This window comes from Herpailurus yagouaroundi, unplaced genomic scaffold (assembly GCF_014898765.1).
Source record: "Herpailurus yagouaroundi ecotype Mexico unplaced genomic scaffold, PumYag 28, whole genome shotgun sequence".
Lineage (NCBI taxonomy): Eukaryota > Metazoa > Chordata > Mammalia > Carnivora > Felidae > Herpailurus > Herpailurus yagouaroundi.
In genome coordinates this window covers 143,771,561-143,794,081 of record NW_024412376.1, presented here as the reverse complement: position 1 = coordinate 143,794,081, position 22,521 = coordinate 143,771,561, and the positions used below count along the sequence as shown (strand labels likewise).

Here is a 22,521-nt window from a genome sequence, read left to right as displayed (position 1 = left end):
ATATATATATATATATATATATATATATTTTTTTTTTTTTTTTTCCTGCCAGCTCCCTTTCATCTTTTTCAAATTTCTATAATCTCTGCTTCCATCTGTTTCCATCTCCAATCTCTTTCCATCTCTACCTAATCTTTGGGCTCCTATTGACATTTAGATCATTTAAAGTTATGCTCACTGCAAATCTTAATCTTTTTTCTTAGATAAGTACACTTAGGATGTACCTTCACTTGCTTATGCCTGTGCGCTTCCCCTTTGCCAGTGGAATGGTCATGTCTTGTGTCTTCTCTATTACACAGCTTTTAATGGAGTCAACTATTTGTTAACAAGAGTATGGGAATTAAAGAGTAGAGTAAGATGGGGAAGCTCTCAACTTTATTATCCCATATCATATTAAACACCCTTTGGAAGCATATTTATTTTGTTCAGTGAGAATTATTTCAGAATTTTTCTTGTTTAAAACCTGTGAAATGCAGCATCTAAGGCAGTTGGTATTAATATTTGGTTTTCTCAGCTCTTTTCTTCCATCTTCCTGCCTTACATCTGGTCATCTTCCTTAGTTGAGGCTAGACTGTAATGTTTCAATATAGATTTTCATTTCACTCAACCTTCTAGGCCATTCTACAGAACCAAATTGGGTCATTCCAAGAATGTGTTCCTAAATTTTATCACTCTTACCACTGGTCAATTGCATAACCCTTTCAGAAATATGGTATTTAGTTTTGGAGGAATATTAATTGTTAAGAGGTTTTGAAAAATATTAATCTATAGGAGACTCCCAGAAATAATGGCATTAAATTTGGGGTAACACTTAACTTCACAATGTAAATAAAATCATGGCAATTTTCTACAATGTTTAAGCAAAACATGAGTGTCTATTCTGTGAAATATATGCTGAATATCTACAGATTTTTTTTTCCATTATCTACAGAGAGAGAGTTGTCATGCAAGTCTATAAATCTCCTATTGAAAGTCTTTGTTTAGAGTCTTTTTAACTTCTGATCATTCTATTAAAATTTGTTAAAAGTTTCGGGAGAAAAGCAATCTCTCATTGTGTCCAGTGAGCTAAAGCACTTACAGTTGAACATTACAAGGAGTCCATAGTTTGTGCCCCAAGGAATGTCATTCAAATAAAAAGAATCAATTCTATGTGCATGTTCTTCTGGACACACTTGCTGAGGACAGGCTCTGTCATAAGAAATAGCTCTGCCATCCTCCTTCATCATTTGATCTCTGGTACTCACAGCCTTTTGGACAGGTGACTACTTAAATGGAATTGTCTGGAAAAGAAGAAAAGATAATATATGGACATTATTGGGAACTATGGTAAAAAATTGCTTGAAATCTTTCTTTTCTTTTCTTTTCTTTCTTTCTTTCTTTCTTTCTTTCTTTCTTTCTTTCTTTCTTTCTTTCTTTCTTTCTTTCTCTTTTCTGTTTATTTATTCTTTGAGAAAGAGAGAGAGCATAAGCGGGGAAGGTACAGAGAAAAGGAGACACAGAATCCGAAGCGGGCTCCAGGCTCTGAGCTGTCAGCACAGAGACGATGCGGGGCTCGAACTCACGAACCATGAGATCATGACCTGAGACCAAAAATTGCTTGGAATTTATATATGATGGGTATGTATATTAACTTTGTAACTATATGCCACTTTTAAAATGTCCCCAGTGATGGAACTCTTTACTTTGAGAATCTGTTATGGTATTAATCAAATTCAAACTTGGGTCATAGCATTTGTGTGCATTTGTGTGTGTGTGTGTGTGTGTGTGCTGCTATACAGTCATCTCCTTAAGGGCAAATGTTTGTTTTTAATTCAGCTTGTGTCATTCCCATAAATATTTCATCCAAATATTTACTCAATAAATATTTGATGAATAAAAGAAATTCTTTTAAAAAAGATAACATTTTCCTAACAAAAGAAAACTATAAATCAAGTTGTAATTATTTGAGGACAAGAATAAAAGAATGTACCACAAAATGTCAGTGGAGCAAGAGGAACAAATGTGTTTATATCAACATTATTTTAATGGCAAGATCATTCATTCTATTTTGTCTGACACGAAGACTTGAGGAATATTAGTTAAGAAACGTATGTTAAACCACAGTTAGAAAATAACCACAGAATGTTAGTCATTTAACATAAAAAAAATTTGTAGCTCATGGCATATAGCTAATGCTGATCAAATTAAAAGGAAATCCCTCTGTGCACATTGCCATTTACAGACACGGGCTGATAGAGCCTCTACTATCTGATAATTTTATATGAGCCTCCTTTTGCATTACAATAAGTGAAAAAATGGCACAATGCACTTGATATCCTATACTTTAGCGATGAATACCTTCTACTGAGAACCCATGGACCAAAAGAACCCATATCACCATATCACTAGCACAGGGGCTAGAAAATAGGGGAGGAATATATAGCTATCCAGATATCAGCAATTATTTTTTCTTTCAGGAAGGAAGTATGAAACTCAATGAAAAGAATGTTGTTGGAAGTCTGTGTATGTAAAGTATATGTGTAACAATCGACAAATATATCCTGACAAAATTTGTGTCGTATGATTAGAAATATAGCATATTTAGCATATACTAATTTAGCATATACTATTTTAGCATATAGCAAATTCAGCATATACTGAAATGTGTACGGTTGTGCTACCTGCCTCAGGGAGTTTTAATTCTAATTGTGAAATGTATAATTTAATTGTAAATTTTAATTGTAAATTGTGTAATTCGAATTTAGTTCTAATTCTAGTCATTAAGCATTTTATATGCAAATTACATTGTCATTGTAATTTGAGGCATTTTGGGGGCAAAATATTGCCTCTTATTAAATAAGCTATCTGTATTTCTGCCAAAAATCACTAAAGCATTAAATGAACCATATGCAAGATTTAGGAATTATACTTTTCTAAATACAAAGAGGCTTGGGGCGCCTGGGTGGCTCAGTCAGTTAAGCATCTGACTCTTGATTTGGCCAGGTCATGTTCTCACCGTTTGTGAGACTGAGCCAGTAGAGAGCCTGCTTGGGTTTCTCTTCCTACCTCTCTCTCTGTCCCTCCCCTGCTCACACTCTCTGTCTCTCTCAAAATAAATACATAAACATTAAGAAAAAAAAAAAGAAAGAAAGAAACGTGGCTCATAGAAATCTGCAGATTCTTTTGCCGTATACTGTTGCTTTGGCTTCCTCATTTAAACCATTGCTCTGAATATTAAAGTTAAATATTAGATTAAAACTTCATATATCTCTTTGAAAAAAATAGCTTAGAAAATGAAATCTGTGTTTGATCAGTTTATAAGAGACTACATGGCAAGTAACGATGTTTTCAGTAATGTGGAAACCCATCATGTTTCGTCCCTTATTTTACTAATTTTTTCCAAAAAGAATACAAAATAAAATATGCTCAAGCAAATAATTTATGATGTACTGTATGAATACTCTTCACAAAATCACCCTAAAGTTCAAGGACTCAGCAGAAGTTCAAGAAATGTGAATGTTTGCGTGACTTTGTGGATAACTCAATAGAAAATAAATAGAATTTTCTATTTTAGGTTACAGTCTTGACACTTTCTAGTTTACCTTCTAATGAAGAACATCTGAAGAAGTTGTCAATAAGTAGGTTTAGAAAGCATTAGAGATTAGATTAATTATACTAAATGCATATATTTATTTGAAGATATTTTATATTTTATGACATTATTCCTTCCTGTCTAAGAAAATGAAATGGCATTTCTTTATCTCAATAATGTTGTTTTGTCTCAATAATGTGCTCTCACTTTTTTTCATATATGTTTTCTGTCTTTCTTGTTAAATTTATGATTAAGTATTTCATAAAGTGTCTTGATTTAAAAAAAAAATTAATGTTTATTTATTTATTTTGAGAGAGGGAGGGAGAGAGAGAGAGAGTATGTGTGTGTGAACTGGGGAGGGGCGGTGAGGAGAGTAGAAAGAGAATCCCAAGCAGACTCCATGCTTTCAGTTCAGAGCCCAATGTGGAGCTCAATGTCACCAACTGGGAGATCAGAATCAGAAATCAGATGCTCAACCGACTGAGCCCCCCAGGTGCCCCTTTTGACTTTTTTGTTGAATTTATTGTTGTTATTTGGAATAGATGAATGTTCCTGTTTCTTTTTCTAGGTGTTCCTGCTAAATTCAAGACAACCTACAGTGAGGAGAGCAGTGCAATATGGGTGACCTTAAATTTACCTCCTTCCTCAGACACAAACAAATGTAATAACAATATCCTCTGAAAAATAACTTGGTGCTAATTGAACAGCTTCTGCATAATAAATGATAGAGGGAGCATGCAGAAAAGGTTAGGGAATATAGATTCTGTAATAGGAACACTGCCCACAAAACTGAGGGTTAAAACTGAGAGGCCGAAACACAAACTTGCCCACCTTTCTTTCGAAAAAAAAAAAACAGGAGTTTAAAGGGAAACTAGTCTATAAGTGAAGGGAAACCATTTGCTTACCTTAGAGTATCTGTCAAGCAGGAGAGAAACTGCTGGCACTCTCTCTGGCACTGGAGATGCTAGTGAGCACAATTTTTGAGGTTCCCTGCCCAATTAAATAGTGTGGGTGTGAGTACTGTCCAGGCAATCTAGCCAGCCTGCTAGGGCCACCTAGGTGGGACCGAGGCCCATAGCCCAGCTTTCCCCCAAGGTGGTTCTGGGACAGTGCATTCCAGAATCCTTTGAACCTGAACCTGACCAAGCCATCTTGCCAAGGCAAACTATACATGGCATTCCCTGGGACCCCCTGGCTCATGCCCTTTCCAGCTCCAGCCATCCCACCAGGGCAGACCCAATGTGGTGCAACCCTTCCCAATTCCTACTACAGCACCAGCTGTTCTGCCAAGTGTCACTAGAGTATGATGTCCCAAGACTCCCTACCCAGCCTGCAACAATTCAGCTGTCCTACCAAGGTGACCCTGCTGATGTGGGCCCCAAGACCTCCTTGGCCCATGCCCACCTCATGTCTAGCTATTCCAATAGAATGGCCAAGCACAGAGCACACTGGCACCCCTTGGCCAGTTCTTGCTCCAGCTCCAGCAGTCCCACCAAGGTGGCAACTATACCAGAGCCAGTGACTTGACCAGGGTGGCCCCAGCATTCCTCAGGACTCCACAAGCTGCATCTGCTTCAGATCCAGCTGTCTTACCAGAGTGGCCCTGATGCAGTATGCCCTAGGACCACTCCAGCCTCAGCCAGCCTCAGAGAACAGACCTGTGCAATCCACACAGGAGATGCCCCTAAACAGGGCTACTCCTTCAAGATTGAGAGATGTAGAAGTTCTGCTTAATTCATAAAAACAAGCACAGAAGGGGTGCCTAGGTGACTCAGTGGGTTAAGCATTGGACTCTTGATTTTGGCTTAGGTCATGATCTCACAGTTTGTGATTTCAAGCCCTGCATTGGACTCTGTGCTGACACTGCAGAGCCTACTTGGGATTTTCTCTCTCTCCCCCCTCTCTCTCTGCCCTCCCATGTGCTCTCTCTTAAAATAAACAAAACAAAACAAAAACAAAACAAACAAAAAAACAAGCACAGAAAGCCAAACAAAATGAGAGACAGAAATACGTTGCAAATGAAAGAATAAGATGCAATCCCAGTGGAGGTTGGGGTGGAGGGGTAGACTAATGAAACGAAGGTAAGTAATGTACCCAATAAACAGCTTAAAGGGTCATAAAGATGCTCGCCAAACTTGGGAGAAGAATGTAGTGTAGCTATAGTGTAGCTTCAATAAACAGTTAGAAATATAAGGAAAAAAAACCAGCAATATAAGAAAAATAATATAAGAGGAACACACTAACTGAAATTTAAAAAATTCACTAAAATGAGTCAACAGATTAGATAATGGAGAGGAAAAATCAGCAATCTGAGGACAGAAATCACCCAACAGAACAGCAAAAAGAAAAGTGAGTCATAAAGTGAAGGTAGTTTAATGGACCTCTGAGACAACATCAACTATACTAACACTGATATTACAGAGACCCCAGAATGAGAAAGGGGTTGAAATTGGCATAAAACTTATCTGAAGAAATAAGGGCTGAAAAATTCCCTAACCTGGGAAACAAAACAAAACAAACAAACAAACAAAAACCCAGACATCTAGATCTAGGAAACACAGAGAGTTCCCAATAAGATGAACCCAAGGAGATCCCCATCACGATATATGATAATTAAAATGGAAAAAAAAAATAAAGATGAAGAGAGAATCTTACAGGCAACAAGATAAAAACAAATAGTCCCATATAAGTGAAACCCCATAAGACTTCAGCTGATTTTTCAGAACAAACTTTGCAGGCCGGAAAGGAGTGGCAAAACATGTCCAAAGCACTGAAAGGGAAAAACTTACAACCAAGAATACTCTTCCTGGCAAGATTATCAGTCAGTATTGAAGAAACAAAGATTCCCTCATATCAGCAAAAACTAAAGAAGTTTATCACTACTAAAGAAACCTTACAATAAAGGTCACAGAGTCTTTTTTTTAACCAGAAAAATCCATAAATAGAAATAAGAAACTATATCAAAGGAAAAAAAAAAAAACCTCACCAGTAAAGGCAAATATATAGTAAAGGCAGTGGGTCAGTAACTTAAACACATAATATGAAGTTTAAAAGACAACAACTGTAAAAATAAACTATAATAGAAATAAGTAGTTAAGGGTTACACAAAAAAAGATTTAAAATAGGACATCAAAAACCTAAAAGGGGAGTACAAATGCAGTGCCTTTGAATGTGTTCAAACTTAAGTGACTATCAATTTAAAATAGACTGCTACATATATAGGATCAATATATATATATATGAATCTGATGGTAACAACAAACAAAAATCTACAATAGAGAAACAATACAGAATAAGGAACCTAAATATAGCACAAAGAAATTCAGCAAATCACAAGGGAAGGCGAAAGAGAACAAGAGAAGAAGAAAGAAATAACCAGAAAACAGTTAAGAAAATGGCAATAAGTGCATACCTATCAATAGTTACTTTAAATGTAAATGTACTGGATGCTGCAATAAACAGACCTAAGGTAGCATAGTGGATAAAAAATAAAGACACATCTATATACTGTCTGCAAGAGACTCATTTTGAATCTAAAGACAAAGACCAAAGGTGAAGGGTTGCAAACCAAAAGAAAGATGAGGTAACAATATTGACAACACAGATTTTATTTTTTTTTTATTAATTTTTTTTTCAACGTTTATTTATTTTTGGGACAGAGAGAGACAGAGCATGAACGGGCGAGGGGCAGAGAGAGAGGGAGACACAGAATCGGAAACAGGCTCCAGGCTCTGAGCCATCAGCCCAGAGCCCGACGCGGGGCTCGAACTCACGGACCACGAGATCGTGACCTGGCTGAAGGCGGACACTTAACCGACTGCGCCACCCAGGCGCCCCGACAACACAGATTTTAAAAACAAAGACTGTGACAAAAGACAAAAAGGAATATTGTATAATGATAAAATGGTCGATTAAAAAATATATATAACAGTTACATACATTATGTTCCCGGTATAGGAGCAACTAAACATTTAGAGAATACATTAACAGATATAAAGGGAAAAGTTGACAGTAATACAGGTATAGAAAGGGAATTTAATACTCCACTTACATCAATGGATAGAACATCCGACAGAAAATCAATAAGGAAACATTGGCCTTAAACAACACATTAGACCAAATGGCTTTAAAAGATAGAGAGATCATTCTATCCCAAACCAGCAGAATACACATTCTCCTCGAGTGTGCACAGAATATTCTCCGGGATAGATTACATGTTAGGCTATAAAACATGTGTCAATATTCAAGATAGCTGAAATCATATGAAGCATATTTTCTGAGCACAATGGTATGAAACTAGAACTTCATTAGGAGAAGAATATTGGGGAAAAAAGCAAACGTGAAAGCTAAACAGCCAATGAGTCTATGAAAAATCAACGAGGAACTAACAAATACCTTGAGACAAATGAAAATAAAACACAATGGTCCAAAATCATTGAGATGTGGCAAAATCTGTTCTAAGATAGAAATTCATAGCATCACAGGCACACCTTCAAAAAACAAGAAAAATCTCAAACAACGCATCTAACTTTACACCTAAGGGAACTTGAAAAAAAGAAAATGAAGCAAAGCCCCGAATCAATGGAAATAAGTACTAAAATAATGATAAACCTCTAGCCAGATTCATCAAGAAAAACAGAGGACTCAAACAAATAAAATCAGAAATGAAAGAGAAAGCATAATTGATATCATCGCAATGCAAATAATCATGAGACTACTACCAATAATTATACCCCAACAAACTGAAAACCTGGAATTGATACAGTTCTTGAAAGGTACAACCTTATAAGCCTAAATCACACGCACAAAATTGGAAGTCTGAAGAGACTGCTTACAAATTAATTCAAATTAGTAATTTAAAAAATCCTCCAAGATACCAGTTCACACCTGGCTAAAATTCACACATGGCTACAATTAACAGCTCAGGAAACAACAGATGTTGGTGAGGATGCGAGGAAAGGGGAGCCCTTTTGCGCTGCTGGTAGGAATGCATGCGAACTGGCACAGCCATTCTGGAAACAGTATGGAAATTCCTCAAACAATTAAAAATAGAAGTACCCCAGGACACAGCAATTGCATTACTAGGTATTTATCCAATGGATACAAAATTGCTGATTTGAAGGGATACATGCATGCCAATATTTTTAGCAGCACTATTGGCAATAGCCTTATAATGGAAAGAGCTCAAATGTCCATCGACTGATGAGTGGATGAGGAAAATGTGGCTTATATATTTACATAGAATATTACTCGGTGATCAAACATAATGAAATCTTGTCATTTGCAACAATGTGGATGGAACTCGGGTGTATTATGCTAAGTAAAGTAAGTCAGTAAAAGAAAGGCAATTGTGATTTCAGACATGCTGCAATTTAAGAAACAAAACAGATGAACATAGCAGAAGGGAAGCAAAAATAAGATGAAAACAGAGAGGGAGGCAAACCATAAGGGGCTCTTAAATACAGAGAACAAATTAATGGCTGCTGGAGGGGTGTTAGGTGGGGCAATGGGCAAAATGGGTGATGGGCATTAAGGGGTCACTTGCTGGGATGAGCACTGGGTGTTATATGTAAGTGATGAACCACTAAATTCTATTCCCGAAATCATTATTACATTATATTTTAACTAATTTGGATTTAAATTTTTAAAAAGAAATAAATAAAATAAAAATCCTCCAATAAGAGAAGCTCATGACCAGGTGGCTTCACAGGTGAATTTTACAAAATATTTAAAAAAGTTACTACCTATATTTCTTAAATATTTACAAAAAAATTGAAGAGGGAAGAATATTTCCAAACTAATTTATGAGGTCAGCATTACCTGAGACTTCAACTAGACACAGATAGCACAATAAAGAAAACTGAAGGCCAATTATCCTGATGAACATAAACGTAAAAATCCTCAACAAAAATTAGCAAATCAAATTCAACAGTACATTCAAAGGATAATATACAATGATTAAGTGGGATTTAAGTGATGCATGGATGTGTCACCATCCACAAATCAATCAAAATTATACATTACATTACCAAGATGAAAGATTCAAGTCATATAATTATCTCAATGGATGCAGAAAAGGCATTTGATAAAATTCAACATTTAATAAAAAATCCTCAACAAAGTAGATATAGAGGGAACCTACTACCTCAACATAACAAAGGTCACATATGACATAATCACAGCTAACATCATATTCAATGATGAAAACTTGGAAGCTTTTCTTCTAAGATCAGGAACAAGAAAAGGATGCCGACTCTCACTTTTATTCAACATAAATTTAGAAATCTTAGCCACAGCAGTTGTGCAAGGAAAAATGAGTCATCCATATCAGAAAGAAAGAAGTAAAATGGTCACTATTTACGGCTGACATGATAATATATAGATAAAACCCTAAACACCAAAAATTTATTAGAACTAGTACATGAATTCAGAAAAGTCACCGGATAAAAATCAATAATTAGAAATTGGTTGGGTCTCTCTATACTAATATAAGCTATCAGAAAAAGAAATTGAGAAAATAGTTCAATTTATAATCACATTAATAAAGTAAAATATCTAGGATTCAATTTAACCAAGGAGGTGAGAGACCTATACTCTGAAAACTATGACATTGATGGAAGAAACTGAAAATGACACCAACAAATTGAAAGATATTCCATGGCTTATTGATTGGAATAATTAATATTAAAACCATATTACCCAAAGCAATATATACATTCAATGTCAGCCCCATCAAAATATCATGGCATTTTCTTACAGAACTATACAAATAATCCTAAAATTTGTATGTAATTAAAAAAGATGAGGCACCTGGGTGGCTCATTTGGTTGAGTATCTGACTTCGGTTCAGGTCATGATCTATGGTTCGTAAATTCAATCCCCATATCAGGCTCACTGCTGTCAGTGCAGAGTCAACTTCAGATCCTCTGTCCCCCTTTCCGTCTTCTCCTCCCTCGCTCATGCTCTCTCTCAAAAATAAATAAACAAATACATACATATATACATACATACATACATACATACATACATACATACGACATCGCCAAAGCAAACTTGCGAAAGAACAATCTGGAGATATCATTCTCATTGACTTCAGATTATACTACAGAGCCATAGTAACCAGAACAGTATGTTACTGGCAAGAGAAAGCTACATGGATGAATAGAATAGACAGCCTAGAAATAAACCCACACATACATGGTCAATTAATGTAGGACAAATGTGGCAAGAATATACAATGAAAAAAATGCAGTCTGCTAACAGTCTGGTGTTGGGAAAACTGGACAACTATATGTAAAAGAATGAAACTGAACCACATACAGAATTAATTCAAAATGGATTAAATATTTGCCCATAAGACCTGAAACTATGAAACTCCTAGAAGGAAACATAAATAGTAACCTCTTTGACATTGACCTTAGCTGTATTTTCTTTTTTTTGGACCAGTCTCCTCAAGCAAAGGCAACAAAAGCTAAAATAACAAATTGGATTACAACAAAGTAAAAAGTTTTGCACAGCAAAGGAAACTATCAACATAATGAAAAGGCAACCCACTGAGTGGGAGAAGATATTTGCAAGTGATAAAATCCAATAAGGGATTAACATCTAAAATATATAAAGAACTTATACAACTTTATATCAAAAAACAAACCAATTAAAAAATGGGTAGAGCAGTTGAATAGACATTTTTCCAAAGAAAACATACAGATGTCCAAAATGACCATGAAAAGATGCTTAACATGACCAATCAGGGAAATGCAAATTAAAACCACAATAAAATATCCCCTCCTACCTGTCACTTAGCTAGTATAAAAAACAAAACAAACAAACAAAAAAACCCATAAAAATATAAGAATTGGAAAGGATGTGGAGAAAAGGGGACACATGCGTACTGTTGGTGGGAATGTAACTTGATGAAATTACTCTGTGAACCAGTATGGAGGGCTCTCAAAAAGTTTAAAATTAAGTAGCCATGCAATCTAAAAATTCCATTTCTGGGTATTTGAAGGAAAGAAAACATCAATTCAAAGAGATATATGCATACCTATGTTCATCACAGCATTATTTACAATACGTAAGATATTGAAACAATCTACATGTCCATTAATAGATGAAAAATAAAGAATATTATATATATGTTATACGATATTATATATGATATTATATATATAATATCTGCATTATACACACACACAGACACACACACACACACACACACATATATATATATATGTACACACACACACACACACATATATAATATAACACATGAAACATTATTCTGCCATTAAAAAAAATGAAATCTTGGGGCGCCTGGGTGGCGCAGTCAGTTAAGCGTCCGACTTCAGCCAGGTCACGATCTCGCGGTCCGGGAGTTCGAGCCCCGCGTCGGGCTCTGGGCTGATGGCTCAGAGCCTGGAGCCTGTTTCCAATTCTGTGTCTCCCTCTCTCTCTGCCCCTCCCCTGTTCATGCTCTGTCTCTCTCTGTCCCAAAAATAAATAAATGTTGAAAAAAAAAATTAAAAAAAAAATGAAATCTTGCCATTTGGGACAACAAAATGGATCAAGAGTATATTATGCTAAGCGAAATAAGTCAGACATAAAAAGACAAATACTGTATGATTTCACTTAGGTGTGCTATCTAAAAACAAATGAACAAAACAGAAACAGATTCATAGATATTGGAAACAAACTATTGGCTACTAGAGGACAGGAGTGATTAGGGGGACAGAAAATATAGGCAAAGGGGATTATGAGGTACATATTTCCATTGGAAAATAAATGAGTCATGGGGATGTAATATATTAGTATATAGTCAATAATATTAGTAATTTTGTATGGTGACAGATGATAACTAGTTTTATCACGGGTATCATTTCATGTTATATAAAACCATTAAACTATTGTACACTTGAAAATAATAAATATTGGGGCGCCTGGGTGGCGCAGTCGGTTAAGCGTCTGACTTCAGCCAGGTCACGATCTCGCAGTCCGTGAGTTCGAGCCCCGCGTCGGGCTCTGGGCTGATGGCTCAGAGCCTGGAGCCTGTTTCCGATTCTGTGTCTCCCTCTCTCTCTGCCCCTCCCCCGTTCATGCTCTGTCTCTCTCTGTCCCAAAAATAAATAAACGTTGAAAAAAAAAATTAAAAAAAAAATAAAAAAAGAAAATAATAAATATTTTATATCAAGTCACTTTATCCAGTTATCTTATTTATTTTAATAGTTTAGAAAGGAAAATGGTGGCTACAGTTATAAATCATACCATCACAAGGAAACATAATTTATTTTTCTAAAAATTACATTGATTACTAAAATATTCCACGTTCCCATATTTGCTAAAATCTCAAGAAAATGTTGCATACTACGGAGAGAGTTGGGCTCCAGTTGACTTCCTTATTTTAAATAAGTGTAAGTTTAGAATTTTGTCCATTTACAAAATGTTTACTCAATTATTTTGGCAAATAGTTTTCATTTTTTTCTTCTATGTATGTTGTGCCCATACTGTTCATTGAGAATGAATTTTCATATTACCAAATGCCTTATTGGAATATACCAGTGGAATTTATATCTTTCCCACATTTTTGAATGTGTGAAGGAAAAAAAAATGTGATAAATTTTGTATGCTGAATTACACTTTGATTAATGGAACAAACATTGCTTAGTAATTAGACATTATTTTTTTTAATTTTTTTTTCAACGTTTATTTATTTTTGGGACAGAGAGAGACAGAGCATGAACAGGGGAGGGGCAGAGAGAGAGGGAGACACAGAATCGGAAACAGGCTCCAGGCTCTGAGCCATCAGCCCAGAGCCCGACGCGGGGCTCGAACTCACGGACCGTGAGATCGTGACCTGGCTGAAGTCGGACGCTTAACCGACTGCGCCACCCAGGCGCCCCTAGACATTATATTTTTATGCATTACTTGCTTCTGTTTGTTAATATTTTATTTTTTATTTAGGATATTTGTTTTTATATTCATAAATAATTTCTATTTTCTCATTTCCTTTTGAGATAGGGAATGTAAATCAGGCTGGCTTCATAAAATAAAGTGGAGAATTCTTTGTTTCCCTTTACAGCTTGAAATAGTTTAAGTAAAATTGGAATCAAGTTATCTGATGGTTAGCTAAAACTTAGTGTAGGTCCCTCTTTTCAATACAGTAGCTTTTAAGTACATATTGTCTTCTTCTATTTTATTTCAGTTTTAAAATGTCTGCCTTTTGGATTAATTTTAGTAATTTTTATTTGTTAGAAATCATACCGGTCCTTGAATTTTTCTACATGTGTTCTATAAAATTTAATATGAGATCATGTTTAATGCTTTCAGTTTCCTTTATATCAAGAATGCCTCATTTTATTGCACTTTCATTGTGCTCACAGATATTCCATTTTTCCCCATATATTAAAGGTGGTGGCAATCCTGCATTAAGGAAGTTAGTTGGAACCATTTTTTTTTCCAATAGCATTTGCTCATTTCGTGTTCTGTATCACATTTTGATAATTTTCTCAATATTTCAAAACGTTCATTGTTACTATATTTTTAATGGTGATCTATGGTCTTTGATGTTACTAAAAACGTACTAGTTTGGGGGGCACCAGAAATCATGCCCATTTAAGATGGCTTAAATGTTGGGTATGTTCTGACTGCTCCATTCATGCCCATCTTTCCCTCACCTTAGGCCTGTTTCCTAGGACACAGAGATATTGAACTTAGGGCACTGAATGACCCTACCATGGTCTCTAGGTATTCAAGGGAAGGAAAGAATTGCACATATCATTTTAAATTGAAAGCTAGATTAAATTTAGTGAGAAAGCCATGTCAACTGCTGAGATTGGCTAAAAACTAGCTCTCTTATACAAAACAGTGCCCCAAGTTGTGAATGCAAAGAAAAGATACTTGAAGGAAATTAAAAATGCTACTCCAGTGACGTAAATGATAAGAGAGCAAAAGAGCCTTACTTACTGCTGAAATGAAGAGGTTTGAGTGGTCTCGATAGAAGATCAAACCGGCCACAACATTCACTTAAGTCAAATCCTAATTCAGAGCAAGGCTCTAACTTTCTTCAATTCTGTAAAGACTGAGCTGCAGATAAAAAGTTTGAAGCTAGCAGAGGTTGATCCATGAGATTTAAAGGAAGGAACCATCTCCATAACAAAAAGTAAAGGGTGAAGTAGTAAGTGCTGATATAGAAGCTGCAGAATGTTATCCAGAAGATCTAACTAAGATAATTCAACGAAAGGTGGCTACATAAAACAGATTTTCAATGTAAACAACACAGCCTTTTATTGGAAGAAGATGCCATCTAGGACTTTCACAGGTAGGAAGAAGTCAATGCCTGGCTTCAAATGTTCAGAGGACAGGCTGATTTCTTCTGTTAGAAGCTAACACAGCTAGTGACTAAACTGAAGCTAATGCATATTTACCATTCTGAAAATCCTTGGGCCCTTAAGAATGATGCTAAATCTACTCTGCCTGTACTCTATAAATGGAAGAACAAAACTTGGATGACAGCACATCTGTTTACATCATGGTTTACTGAAATTGTTAAACCCATTGTTAAGATCTACTGGTCAGGGAAAAATATTCTTTTCAAAATATGACTGCTCATTGACAATGTGCACCTGCTTACCCAAGCGCTCTGATGGAGATGCACGACAGGATTAATGCTGTTTCAAATCTGCTGCTAACATGACATTCATTCTGAAACCCTGGCTCATTTCAACTTTCAAGCCAAATTATTTAAGAAATACATTTGATGAGACTGCAAATGCCATAGATAGCGACTTCTCTGATAGATCTGGGCAAAGTCAATTGAAAACCTGGAAAGGATTCACCATTTAGAACACCATTAATATTTGTGATTCATGGGAAGAGGTCAACGTATCAACATTAAGTGGAGTTTGGAGAAGCTGATTCCAGCGTTCATGGATGGCTTGGAGTGATTCAAGACTTCAGCGGAAAAAGTAACTGCAGATGTGGCAGTAATAGCAAAAGAACTAGAATTAGAAGTGGAGCCTAAAGATGTGACTGAATTGCTGCAATCTCGTGATAAAATTTGAACAGACGAGTTGTTTCTTACGGATGAGCAAAGAAAGTAGTTTCCTGAGATAGAAGCTACTCCTCATGAAGACACCATGATGATTGTTGAAATGGCAAAAAAAGGACTTAGAAATTATATAAATTCAATTGATAAAAAACAAGCAGCAGGAGTTGAGAAGATTGGAATGTTATCAAATAACACTGCATGCTACAGAGAAATTGTTCATGAAAGGAAGACTCAATCGATATACACTTCATTGTCTTACTTTAACAACTTGCTACAGACACCCCAACCTTCGGCAACCACCAAAACTCTAAACAGTCAGTAGCCATCTATAGTGAGGCAAGACCCTCCACCAGCAAAAATATTAATGTTTACTGAAAGCTCAGATAATGGTTAGCATTTTTAGCAGTATTTTAAAAATTAACATGTGCATTTTGAACATACTATTGTATAAAAATAGACTATAGTATAGTGTAAACATAACTTTAAATGCACTGGGAAATGAAAAAATTCATTTGACTTCATTGTGATATTCATTTATTATTCTGGTCTGGAACTGACCCTGCAATATATCTGAGTTGCGCCTGTATTTTCTTATTTTTTAAAAAATTCCCATTCATATAAAACTTCACCTTTCTACCCATTTAGTAAATGTAATTATATATATATATATATATATATATATATATTTTTTTTTTTTTTTTTTTTTTGAGACAGAGAGAGAGAGACAGAGACAGAGAGAGAGAGATTGTGAGCAGAGGAGGGGCAGAGAGAGAGGGAGACACAGAATCCAAAGCAGGCTGCAGGCTCTGAGCTGTCAGCAAAGAGCCTGACATAGGGCTGAACTCACCAACCATGAGATCAGGATCAGAGTCAAAAGTCAGACGCTTAACTGAATGAGACACCCAGGTGCCCCTAGTAAATTTAATTAGACTTTAAAAAATAGGAGTTCTGAATTTATGTGTTTTGACTACTATTCTTTTTATTAACATTTATTTCCTCTTCATTTTATCCATATTTCTATTTTATTTTGCTTTATGTTGTTCAATTATATTGTTCATTGTCTAATTGTTAAATAAAGCAAAAATTTTAAATTTAGGCACTCATTTAAAAAAAAAATCAGTATCTTCCTTTTCTATCCAAGGGAGCATATCGGAGGCAAGTGAGTGAGAATGACTTCTCAATTTAGGCCTTTATTTTATTTTTTATTTAATAATAATGGGGGTATTTAAGACTATATATTTCTTAGTGAATCAGATTAATCTTGTAGATTTTGATATAAAGTGTTTTTATATTTATTGCTTTCTAGATGTTCTTTTAAATTTCCCATTGGATTTTCTTGCAGTTCAAATGTTATTCTAGATCTATGTTTCTAATTTCAAAAGTAGTTAGACGTTTTTTGTTTGTTTTGTTTTTTAATCATATTATTTAGTTCTACTGTTTTGGATGATGACTAAAAAAATGGAACCTAAAAATGTTCAGATTTCTAGAATTTTGTGAAGAGTCATTTAATGAATTTGTGAGTTTCAATACATGAACCTTTTGTAAATTTTCCTGACATAAAAAAAATTATATGAGATACCTATAATTCTATGTATTCCTATTAAATTGATTCTCTTCATTGCATTTTTGTGTGTTATTGTGTTTTGCATCAATGAAACTTTAGGAGATTATTGAAATCTACAATTCTCATTTTAATTTTTAGTTTTCCTTACATTTACCAGTTTTGTTTTATATATTTAGCTGTTGTTTGGTGTATTTTTAAGTCTTTTGTCATCTGTGTAGTTTTAAATCATCAAAAAATAATCTTATCTGTTCTCAATACTTCAGCCTTAAATTCTACTCTAAATATATTTCCAGCTCATTATTACTATGTGTATTTTGGCCCAGATCTTCTTGCTCATTTTATTTCCTTTAATCTCCTTTATCTTTTTACACTATTTTTTTCTTTTTGTTGGTATGTTAAAATCAGGTACCTCAGTAATACATTTTGACCGATATAACCACCTATATTTTTAATGGTTGTTGTCTTTCTTTAATTTTTTTTTAACATTTACTCATTTTTGAGGGAGAGAGACAGAGTGTGAGTGGGGAGGAGCATAGAAAGAGAGGGAGACACAGAATCTGAAGCAGGCTCCAGGCTCCTAGCAGTCAGCACAGAGCCAGATGCAGGGCTTGAACCCACAAACTGTGGGATTATGACCTGAGTTGAAGTTGGATGCTTAACAGGGACCAGGCGCTCCTATTGTCTTCTTTTTTTAATTAAGCTTTTCATTTTAATTCCATTATAATTAATATATAGTATTATATTAGTTCCAGGTGTATAATATATGATTCAACAATTCTATACATCATTACTCAGTGCTCATTATAAGTGTACTCTTAAGCCCCTTCACGTAGTTCAACCATCCCCCCCACTCACTTCCCCTCTGATATGCTTTATTTTAAACGAATACCTTCAGTTACAATAATTATGTTTTTCAACAAGAACATTTTTTACTTGAAGCATACTTCAGAATAATGGTTTTAAAAGATATTATAAAACACTGCATCTCAGTAAAATAGCATACACACTTTCTTCAGGTACACACACAAAAGAATCCCTTTTAAATCACATAAAAAGAGACATAACAAATATTACACATTTAAGAAGACTGAAATTGGGAGCACCTGGGTGGCTCAGTCAGTTAAGCCTCTGACTTCAGCTCAGGTCATGATCTCAAGGTTTGTGAGTTCGAGCCCCGCGTCAGGCTCTGTGCTGGCAGCTCAGAGCCTGGAGCCTGCTTCCGATTCTGTGTCTCCCTCTCTCTCTCCCTCACTCTCAAAAATAAACATTAAAAAAAAAAGAAGAAGACTAAAATCATACCAAGTATATTTTCCAAACACAATGGTACAAAACTTAAAGATGAGCAATAAAACAAAGCTGGAAAATCTACGATGTAAATATTAAATATTTAATATGAAATATTAACACAATACTACACAAGCAATGGGTCAAATAAGAAATAAAATGGCAAATAAAAATATATCTCAAAAAGTAAAAAATACACAATATTCCAAAACCTATGGGATCCATCAAAAGCATGTTAGAATGAAATTTATGCTATAGATGCTTGTATTAAGAAAAAAAAACGTTCAAATAAACAGCACTACAATAAACTAGACAAAGAAGAAACTTAGCTGAATTTTAGTAAAGGAAATAACAAAAGCAGAAGTAAATAAAAGAGGCCACAATAACAATAACATTGAAAGTAATGACCAGTTTTTCTAAAAAGAAATAAAATTGGCAGTGCTTTTAACTACCTTAGCAAAGAAGAGAGAAAACTCAAAAACCAAAATGAGAAATGGAAAAGATAGCCACAGAAATATTGTTATACCAGATTACTATAAACAATTATATACTAACAAATCAGATAATTTAGGAAAAATCCCAGATAATTCCTAAAAATGCACAGCTTACAAGTAAATCATGAATCTTGAATCCAAGAAATAGGAAATCTTCTTAGACCAATAACAAGAATGAAAGTTGAATTAGAAATCAAAAATACCCCAGCACAGAAAAGGCCAAGATCACATGGGTTCTCTGGTGAATTTTACCAAACATTAAAAAATAATAATTAATGACAATCTTTATGAAAACCATACAAAAATGGGAATAGAGGGAACACATTCAAAATTATTCCATGAGGCCAGTATTACCCTGATACCAAAGCGGGATATAAACAATGCAGTAACAGAAAAGTCTAGTTTGTCTGATATAAGTATTGCTACTCTGATTTTCCTTTGACATCGATTTGCTTGGTAAATGTTTCTCTAACCTCTCATGTTCAATCTGCAGGTGTCTGTATATCTAAAATCAGTCATTGTAAAATGAGCAGATAGTTCTTGTTTTTTGTTTTTTTGTTTTTTTTTTTTTTCATTCTTACACCCTATGTCTTTTGATTGGAGCATTTAGTCCATTTACATTCAAAGCAATTATTGATAGATATGTGTTTATTGCCATTTTATTCCTTGTTTTGTTGTCAGTGGAGATTTTCTCTGATCCTTTCTTGCCTTTGTCACTTTTGTTCTCTCCTTTACATTGAAAGGATCCTCTTTAATATTTCTTGCAGGGCTGATTTAGTGGTCACGATCTCCTTGAGTTTTTGTTGGCTGGAAAAATCTCTTTCCCCTTCTATTCGGAATGGTAACCCTGCTGGATAGACTATTCTTGGCTGCAGATTCTTCCCATTCTCCTCTCTGAATACATCATGTCACTCCCTTCTGGCTTACCGTGTTTCTTTTGAGAAATCTCCAGCTAACCTTACGGACTTTCCCTTATAAGTTAAGGACTTCTTTTGTCTCTCTGATTTTAAGGTTTTTCCTTTATGACTATATTTTACAGATTTAATTACAGTATGTCTCGGTGTTGTCCTGCTTTTGCTGATTTCAATGGGAGTTCGCAGTGCCTCCTAGATGTGGATGTCTTTTTTTTCCTTCCCCAGATTAGGGAACTTTTCAGCTATTACTTCCTCAAATAAATTTTCTGCCCCCTTTTCTCTCTCTTATTCTTCAGGGACTCCTATAATATGAGTGTTATTACATTTGATGCATACACTGAGTACCCTAAATCTATTCTTGTGTTCCATAATTCTTCTTTCTTTCTTTGGTTCATTATTTTGCCTTCCTGGTCACTAATTCATTCCTGTGCTCCTTCCAGCCTGCTATTCATGGCATCAGGTCTGTTTCTAATCTCATTTATTGCATTCTTCATCTCCGACTTATAATTTTTAACTCTTTAATCTCTCTTGTAAGGGTCTCACTGATATCTACTTTTCTCAAGTCCAGTGAGTATCCTAATGATTGTTGCTTAAAATTGTCCATCATGCATGTTACATGTATCTGTTTTGCTTAAATCTCTTGCTATGCCCTTATCTTGTTCTTTCATTTGGGATGAATTCCTCTATCTTGGCATTTTGTCTGTCTCTGCCTTCTTCTCTGTGTTAGCAAAGCCAGTTATGTCTCCTGCTTCTGAAATTAATGACCATGTGAAGAAGAGGTCCCATAGTGCCCATCCGGCACTGCAGGGTGTATCTCTGATGTGTGCTCATATACTATGCTGTTGTGTTTTGACTGCTTTAACCATCAAGCCACTAATCTGCAGAGGCTCTCCATGCCTGCTGTGGGTAATGTTGGGCCCCTGGCCTGAATGTGGTGAGCTTTAAGGAGGTGTGCTCTGATCTGCCTGTGAAATGAGAGCTGACAACGACTCAACCAGAACTGAGGCACTGTAGAACTCTCTGGTTGAGAGACGTGGTATGGGGAGAGACTTGTGCTGGACTTTGGGGGAGGCTTCCAAAGCCTTGGAAAGTTGATAGGACATAGTAGTTCATTAACTGAGTGGTAAGAGTGGTCAACGAAGATGCCTAAGTTGTTGTTTTTCTTTTTTTTTTTCAGAATGTGATAATGCATTTCCAGAGAGAAATCTCCAAAATGAGAATGTTGGGGACAAAGTCTATGAGTTTAATTTGAGAAGCCACACTGGACTGAGGCAAGTGTGACTGAGCAAGTCAGTCCCACCAGATGGCAGGGATTGGGACTCGGTGTAAGCAAGTGAGGCAGCCAGTGCTGGGGCGGGGGCGGGAGGTGGTGTCAGCTGCTTCCCTCAGGTGGCTTTGTGTTTCTGCTAAGGGGCACGGGAGGGCAATAGTTCCAACCAGCTTTTTTGTCCCATGAGAGGCATCTCCCTGAATGTTGCCTCTCAGGGAAGCCCTCTTAGAATAGCAAATAATCTACCTGCTGTATGTCAAAGGTTTTGCTTTTTGCTTTTCTTTGTTTTTGTTTTTGTTTTGTTTTGTTTTGTTTCAGATTGCTGTTTCCACGCTGTCTGCCCTGCAGTTGTTGGCATCTCTTCTCTCCAGGAGTAGTGCCATACCCTCCTGGCTCTATCCCAGACAAGTCAGCCGACCTTTAAAACTGTGGGCTTTTGAGAGGTGGTGTGGGCAGAGGCCTATGCTGTTCTTCTGGGAGAGAAGCCTGCCTTGCCGGGACTGAGGCAAGCTTGACTAAGAAGGGCAGTCCCACCAGAGCACAGGGGGGTAACCCCCTATTTTTAATGAAAGAATTAGTGTATTCAGGGGTGATGTGTAGACAATTATATTTCTTACATCTGACTTTTTTTTTTTTACTTTAGTTACTCATTTTGTGTTTCCCTATTTTTGCTGGTATAATTTTTAAAATATTTTTTTCTTTTTAAAATATTTTGTCTTGTGTTTCAGTCAACTATATTTTTGGAGGGCACTGTAAGGTAAGTGGCGATGGGAGGAGATAGTAAACCTTCTATAGGGAATAGAAAGATTAAGTACACTAGGAGAATATTGTGCCGTACGTTCACCCCACTTAGCAATTGGTCGTCCTCCTTTACTTTACCTTTCCTTTAAAGACTACCTCTCTTTCACTCCACTCTTACTTATACATATTTATTAGTGTTTTTTGTTTGTTGTATTTTATTTGTAGTGTTTATTTTCTTTCTTTTATTTTTTCCCAGTTAACATGCAGTGTAATACTAGTTTCAGGTGTAGAATTTAGTGATTCAACACTTCCAGACATCATCCAGCCATTTGTTTTCCCAATAATCTCTTTCATTTAAATATAATGTCTATGTTCTAAATTGAAGTGCTATGATCCTCTGCCCCATATTCCCAGGTCAGACCTTTCTTTTACTCCAGATTTATGACTAAGGCTTCTCAAATTAAACTCATAGACTTTGTCCCCAACATTCTCATTTTGGAGATTTCTCTCTGGAAATGCATTATCACATTCTGGAAAAAAAAAAAAAAAGAAAGAAAAACAACTTAGGCATCTTCGTTGACCACTCTTACCACTCGGTTAATGAACTACTATGTCCTATCAACTTTCCAATCTTTCACCA

The 22,521-nt window shown here is 35.6% G+C and overlaps 1 pseudogene; it reads left to right on the top strand.

Annotated features, from left to right (window-relative positions):
• Positions 1 to 21,644, top strand: part of LOC121042013 (tigger transposable element-derived protein 1-like) — a 22,724-nt pseudogene extending 1,080 nt beyond the window's left edge.
• The last annotated feature ends 877 nt before the right edge of the window (positions 21,645 to 22,521 follow it).